A 7750-nucleotide genomic window follows, 5' to 3' on the forward strand; every position below is an offset into this window, starting at 1 on the left:
GGGGGGCGGGGATGAAGAGGGGAAGAGCAAATGGCAATCATTGGGTAGAGGGGTGAGAGGCTGGTAGGGAGTGAGACACAGGATACCTGTTTTCCCTGTGCTCCCATGAATGGATGTTCTAAATGAACAAGGTAAGTCATTCATTTGACTTGAGATTGAAAATAAAATCTGCAGGACAACAAATGTGACTTTTAAGAGAGACATGACGTTATGGAAGCCCATTTTTTACCACTGTGATGAAAAGAAGAAATTCTTCCAAGTCAAAATAACGAGCTGCTATCTTAACATTTTGACATATCTTCAAATATTGATAAACTTTCTCACAATCATGAGATGAAATGTTAGAATTTTCACTTTGTATTATCAAATTCTATACATTTTTTTGCTTACAAATTAGTTTTGGAAGTGGTTCAGTGCAGACTAATGGATTAGAGCATCATTATCTATCTGTGATTAATCCCCTTTCGTAGGCTATGTTCAGACTGCAGGCAAATGTGGCCCAAATCCGATTTTTTTTTTTGCCCATATGTGACCTGTATCCAATCTGTTAAAGACAGTTTGAACACCACAAATCCAACCCAGGCCTCTTTCATATGTGGTCCTAAATCCGATACTTAGCCGATATTTTGCAATGCAACTTCAGTCTGTATTGGACAGGTCGCATTTATCCAACCTTTACATCATTGAAATGCGACAAACATCACGATTCTGTGTCCCAGGAGGAGGAGCGATGGGAAAAACACACTTACTTCCGTAAACACAGTGCATGCCCACGGGGTTATGTTTACATCAGGACCTCTTGCGCATGCAGGTCTTTTCAGGGTCGCATTCAGTTCATACTCAAAACTGATAGAAGTCTTACTTAATGTGTAATATGAACGAGCACACAAAAAAATCTGAATTCCGCATTAAGATCTGCTGTCTGAACGTAGCCATAGTTGTGCGTGCACCTTACGCAGATTTGTTGTACTTTCAACTTCCATTTGTTTTTGGGTGAAAATAATTTTGTGTAACTTGCTGTAATTGTTACGTAAAGTGTGAAAGTATTTTTGCACTGTACATGAACCAAATCCTGATTCAGTTTGTCCTGGACTGACCGATTGTTTAGTTCAGGTAGATGGGAAAGCACACTTAAGCATTATTTTAATGAGGTTTCTCATGAGGTACCAAGCCAAAACTCTGAAATAATGAATCACTACTGGAAGATAAATTATTATTTTGAGAAAGTATATCATTATATTGAGATATTTGGTCATAGTTTTGATCTACAGGATGTGTTTTTCCACACAGTGACAGACTTTGATATGATTCATTGAACGTCTGTGTGTGTATTTGTTGTGTTGAATCCATAAATGATGTTTTTGTTCTCTTGTTTGATCTTTCAGGTAATTGATGAAAACTACCTCAACACTGAATAAACTATGCAAATGTCCAGGTGTGGACCAAGGCACTCGACTCACTGGTGCTTCTAAACATCTGCACTACCCATCTGCCTCCAAGACCGGCTTCTGTACTGGGATCTTACACACAGACACACACACACACACACACAGAAACCTTAGCCTCCTCCTCCACCACCACTATGGTCACCATGAGCAGAGGTTATGGCTACTGGTCTTGTTCACGTGTGGAGTTATGGCTAAAATGTGTTTAGTTTTACAATGGAAATGTCAATACTGGCTGCTGTCCAGCACTGAATGAATTGAAATGAGGTGCTTATTAATATAATAGTGTTTAATGATTTTTTTGGGTGACTATAATAGGAATTAATGTTCAGTACAACAATCACTTATTAATTATGTAATACAGGGCTGCAACAATTATTGTCATTATTGGTTTTGGTGAGTCTAAAAGAAGCTAATAGCTAAAAGACAAACAAATAAAATAGAGGTTAGAAATCAGGCATCTCACATAAGAAGCAGATGGTCACAGAAACAGCCACTTATTAACTTATTTTGGATCAACTGGTTAGTTTGTAGTTGTTGCAGCTGTAGTTTAATGTCACATTTGGTAATGGATTGAAACATGTAGTCTGCCTTTTTTAGAGCCAGATCTCATCGTTCGCCACGTTCTCTTCAGACCAGTTCAGCTGAACTTTGCTCAGACTCCATGCAGCTTTGCCTTTCTGCATGGATGTGCTCTCTTCTCTCTCTTCTTACTTAATTGTGTATCAAATTTTAAGTATCAAAATGAGGAAGGTAATATTTTGGTCTGATTTCACACTGGATAAGATGTAGTTACTCATGTAGCATAAGAATCATAAGCCCTGGCTCGTTGTTATAGAGTCCCTTCACATGTCATGATGAACTCAACAGTTACAGTAGAAATCAATATAATACTCACTTTTAGAACTAAAATTAAACTATCCTGACAGATGAAAAAATGTCCACTCTTGTAATCTCATATCATGCACTTAATGTTTCCATGGAAATTACTGCTTTCTTCAGAAGGAGATCTAGCTTTGTGGTTAAATTGATCCCACTTTTTATTTTCAACAGTAGTTTAGAACCAGACTTGTGTTAAGTCAGTGGGCTTCATTTTAAAAATGTGGCCCATTAGCAGCGTGTAAAGGGGGCCGATAGTTCACAGAATGGCTACATACACAATAATCTATCATAACCCCCAATAAATTAAATAACATGGTGCTCAGTGGAGACTCTGGTAAAGAATCCAAAAGTGGCTGCACTGTCAATAACATTTTGTGAAGATAAATCCAGGTGTAAATGAATCACAGCAAAACCACAACACATTTGTATTTATTGATACTTTTTTCTTCTCAAGTCAGTTTAATAGATCACACTACTACATTGGACCTCAGCAGACACATTCATCGAGCAGGAGTTTGTTCTTAAACTTAGTTAAGTTATATTTATCTCTGCTGTTGGCAAATGCAGGTTTAAGCAAATGGTTGAAACTAAAATATGGACACATGTATGTGCAACATTTAACTGCATTGAGTTAATCCAAACACACGCACACATACGCCGTCATGCATGCAAATCCTCACACACTGGGAAAACATAACCATAACCACAAAAAAAAACTACTGGTCTCTTTTCACACCTTTTTGTTTGCTTTTGTGTAAATTTGTCTTCAGTTTTTATTTTGTTTTTTTGTTTGTTTTTGTAAACAATGTTTGTACTGTGAATGTGATTGATTCTCCAACTGTATAGTTGTGTATAATTTAGATTATTATATTTATGCTGTCAGTCTTGCTTTGGTATGTTTTTCTTTTTTTTTTTTAATCCTAAAATATGTTGACATTGTAGAATGCAATAGTGTGTGTACTTGACTCACAGTCTGAAAACAATGGTGCTAAATTTGGACTGTGCCTGACCTTATTTATTCTGTAGTAAAAACATCAAAATCCAATCGAATACTTGGTGCTGTACACAGGGACATTTGTAAAGCCGTTTTGGCCTTTGTTCTTTCTCCTATATTTAATATGCTGTTGTCTGGTTCTGTGAATGCCTCGTGTACAACTTCACTGTAGACACCACCTTTCCATAAACCTACAGCTGGTTCAGAGTCTGTGCAGACAGCTATAAGGGGCCGCCGATGGTGTTTATCATCTGTCAGCTCACTTTGCTTATCTGAGCAGTCTGTAAGTGAACAAGACACACTGTTTTTGTACAGAAGTTTTTGTTATCCTTTGTAATTCTCCCCATCATAAGGAAATGGTATAAGAAATATGTATCTATACATAGTCTATACACATATAAATGAATATATATGAATATGTATTAAGTGAAAGGGTTGTTTTGGTGCTGGCATTGTGACCCTTAAATTCAACCTGTTCAATGGGAGGCTTGAAGCCAAGGAAAGCCAAGCTTTGCCACCGCAGGACCTTAACAGGTGGCGCCAGTGAGGTGGCAGCAGCTCAACCTTATTCTATACACACCACAGAAATAGAAACTGTGTATTTCACACATCACACAGAGGTGCTATGCTGCAAACTCCACTAGATTCCAGCACTAGAATAGTTAACACTTTTATCAGATGTTTTCATGTCTTTGTTTCTTTTTTTTAACTTCCCAGATTCAGCAGGAAAAAAATGGTGCTTCTGTTTCTAAACAACGGCTATTCAGACTAAATCTGTACTGGTGCATACACAACTACTTGTCAACCTCCTTATACACACTGTTTGTCTTTGGATGTCTTACTGAAATCGCGGCACCTTGTAATGTGAGCAAATTGTGTATTTGTAGTTTCAAGATGATGTAAAGCACTCGCTTTGGGTGTATGTGCGCATTACTTTGGGAGTGAGAGCAGCCAAGGGTTTTTTTTTTTTTTTCCTTTTTTTCCTCGATAGTGGGAATACACTTAAGCTCTGTTTGTGTGTGTGTGCATTTTCCACTTTTTCCAGTGCGTGTCCAAGGGAATAATAGACTAATTATCAAAGCTTTATAGAAAAAGTCATGTCCTGTGCACTCACTCTGTAAACAAATTGTTTCTCATTTGCAAGTGTTTTAAGTGAACAGATTGATTTATTCATTTTAGGGCAGAATTAGAGACAGTAGACCGTTTATTACCAGCACTGAGAGGACTTTTGTAATTATTGTTAATGCTATTTAAAATTTTTTTACTCTTGGTGTTTGATACAATTGCAGTTAAATGTCACGCTTTTAATTGTGTCTTCAGACTCCTGTCAGTTTTTAATACTTCTAGTCAGACAGCACGGTGCTCTCCTTCACTTAAAACAAGGAAATTGCAGCTATTGATCTATAAATACTACTCTTCCACTGTTGTAGTATTGGGTGTGTTTGGTTTGATGTTTGTGCCGGTGAGAATGAGTGTCCTGTTGAGTCATTGACAGGGATGAGGCAGTGTCATTCAGGTCCTTTGGTGTGTGAGCATGAATAGTCCAGCGTGCTCCATCCTGGTACATTATTGGTAATCTGTGAGAGCTTTGCAGTCGAGGCTGTTTACTCTAAATCCTGCCAAAGGTCTGAACTCAGGAACTCCCCAGATTGCTTGAAGCTATATGAATAATTTGTCTTAAGCTGCTACATGTCATAAATTTAGTACTATCTTGTGGCACAACAGAAAAAAACCAGTCCCTTTCTAACCCAACTCAGGACCAGGACAACCCTCAGATGGTGTATTTCAGCCTGATTCTTGTCCTCATCCATCTGCCTTCTCTGATCTCCACAGGATTCATTCTCACCGTCAAAAACATCCTGCGTCTCCAGCAAAATCCAGCTTTATAAAGCTTTACAAGAGTCAGTCTGATCACGACAAGCTGTGAAATGGCGACGACTTTCAGCATCTTCCTCATCTCACAAATGCCTCTGTCTAGATTCATGGAGGGTCAGTGTCCTTCGTTGGGGTCCCTCCTCCTCCTCCTCTTACGATGAAGGATGGGGTCTCAGGGAGACCAACGCTGGACTCTGGACCTTTAGTATGGTGATCTCTGATCGGTGAAGTCAGGGCAGGGTTTGGGGTGCAATAAAACAGCAAACCTACTTTCCAAAACGCCCTGGATTTTCATGGAAAAAATTGTTACTGTTCGGTGTTGGTGCTTTTATCCTAAGATGTTATAATGACAAATGGAATTAATGTTTTTTTTTTCTGCGTTTTATGATTATTAATAAAAATGTTTCATATAATATTTGCATTAATTTTGTGTTGTGTAGTGGCACTTTATCACAAAAGGAGCTCATGTTGGTAAAATGTTTTCATTTGATAAATATTAAAATGTTTAAATTACATCAGAAATTAAAATACAATTACATAAATTTATTTTGTATTTGATTTTTGATCAGTCACAATTATTATTGAAATGGTAAGAGTTCTGGACTGAACCAAAGACCACATGTTTGACTGTACTATTCATTTTAAATGTGCTTTTTTTTAAAAATATATTTACTATTTATTAACAGACAAAATCCAAAAACTGTTTCCCTTAGTTTCTGTGCTGATGATCACAGTTCACAACCCAGTTTAGTACCAGTGTTTTCTATGAAGATAACAATCTTTAATGGTCCCACAGCAGAGAAAGTTCACTGTTACAGCAGCTCCACAATAGAGAGAAAGAAACTGAACAAAAAGAAATGGAAAGTAAGAAACATATTGTGTAAAGTAGTGTGTTGACCTGTGGGGAACCAGGGGTTCTAGATCCTGGCCTTCACTGTCAATACTGAGGGGGGGGGGTGCCAAAAAGGGGGTGTTTTTATAATCCACATCCCGGACCCCCAGCACAGATATTTGTTGTGTATTCGTGCATGCTGTACCACATTTGTCCAGTAGTCACCGCCAAAATGTTCATATTGTTCTGGGCATAGCAACCAGATTGTAAGGCTATTGTTTTCCAGAATTACTCATATCTCCCTAAATATTGGTCCTATCAACTTGCCAGTTTTGATAGTCTCTTCCTTGACCAAGAATACATAAGTATGCCAAACTGCAGCAGTCAGCTCTTTCCGGATTTTGTGTGATGCCTGAGACACACACACAGAGTCCACTTCCCATTTATAATATAAAGATTATAATTCAAAAAACTCTTACGGTGCAGGTATGAAACAAATCAAACACCAGTAAAATCCAACAACCACCATTAAAACATCAATTAAAATAACTGAAAATAATCTGAATCAGATTTATGAAGGTAAAGTCAATCTGAGGATATGAATATGATCCTGGAATATCAACGCAAACAATAAAGAGAAAAGGATAAAGTAGAGACATATACTGTCGGAATTAATGAAGAAATTAGAAGTAATAGAAACAGTAGTTTATGCTGAGAGTCAAGATTTCAAACACAAGAAAGACACAGTTACAGGGAGGTTAAAGTAAAAAAAAAATAGATATGATAAATCTGATACTAAAAAACAATAACTACAGTTCAGGGTAAAAAAAAAAAGAAAAGCACAAACAGAGTATTTCACACCAAAACTGACCTCCATTTAACCCATCACTAGATCATACATTGCAGACTAGGAGCAGTGGGCTCACCATATTAGGTGCCTTGCTCAAGGGCACATCAGCCAACAACTCTTTGCTGGTCTGGGGAATTGAACTGACATTCCTTTGATTACAAGCCAAACCTTCTAGACCACGGGTATAAAGACGGAACCTCAGTAAAAATTGTAATCCGACAGACCCAGTTACAGTAACAGCGCTAATGTTTCAACAGTTCAGTATTTCGTGGGTAAACTCTGATTTCCATGTGACCTGCCAAACTCTCAGTCTGTTACATTTATTTTGGCGTCTTTAAGCGGCAGCTCTCCTTAGTTTGATAAACTGTGACTATCCCTCTTCAGTCGGGGTTGTCATTCTCGGTGGTATCCTAAGTTTTTCCAGAGCTGCATGTAAAACTGCCACAGGGATCAGTACATTTATGAATGTTGAGTGTAAATACCATCGACTCTAACTCCTACAACACAGACATGATGAAAAACACTCCCGGCTGAGTCTTGGGGGGTGTTGCAGTCAGTGCCTTCCAAGAAATGTTCCGCAAATAGTGTGTTGATAAACTGTGGCAGCCATTAGAGAGAAATGAACAATTCCTGTCGTTCCTCACAGAAGATTTGTGATGTACAAGACTGAGCCTTGACATTATCTCTGGGATGCACGGCCACCGAATGGCTCCAAGACCTTGACTGTCTGCAAAACAAGACTGCAGCTGTGTGAGCAGTGATGGGAGTCAGAAGAGTCTGAAAAGATGCAGATCTCACAGGGTGAATAACAGATGTGGAGGTATTCTTCAGGATTACCTGCTCTGAATGACACAGGTGTTCACATAGAACAT

General features: G+C 38.2%; 1 long non-coding RNA gene across 1 annotated transcript; it reads left to right on the forward strand.

Moving 5' to 3' along the window:
* Positions 1–21: 21 nt before the first annotated feature.
* Positions 22–5609, forward strand: LOC115417823 (uncharacterized). The gene is made up of 2 exons (XR_003935209.1): positions 22–131; positions 1386–5609. It is a non-coding gene; the product is annotated as an uncharacterized LOC115417823 (long non-coding RNA).
* The last annotated feature ends 2141 nt before the right edge of the window (positions 5610–7750 follow it).

Source organism: Sphaeramia orbicularis, chromosome 4 (genome assembly GCF_902148855.1).
Source record: "Sphaeramia orbicularis chromosome 4, fSphaOr1.1, whole genome shotgun sequence".
Taxonomy (NCBI): Eukaryota; Metazoa; Chordata; class Actinopteri; order Kurtiformes; family Apogonidae; genus Sphaeramia; species Sphaeramia orbicularis.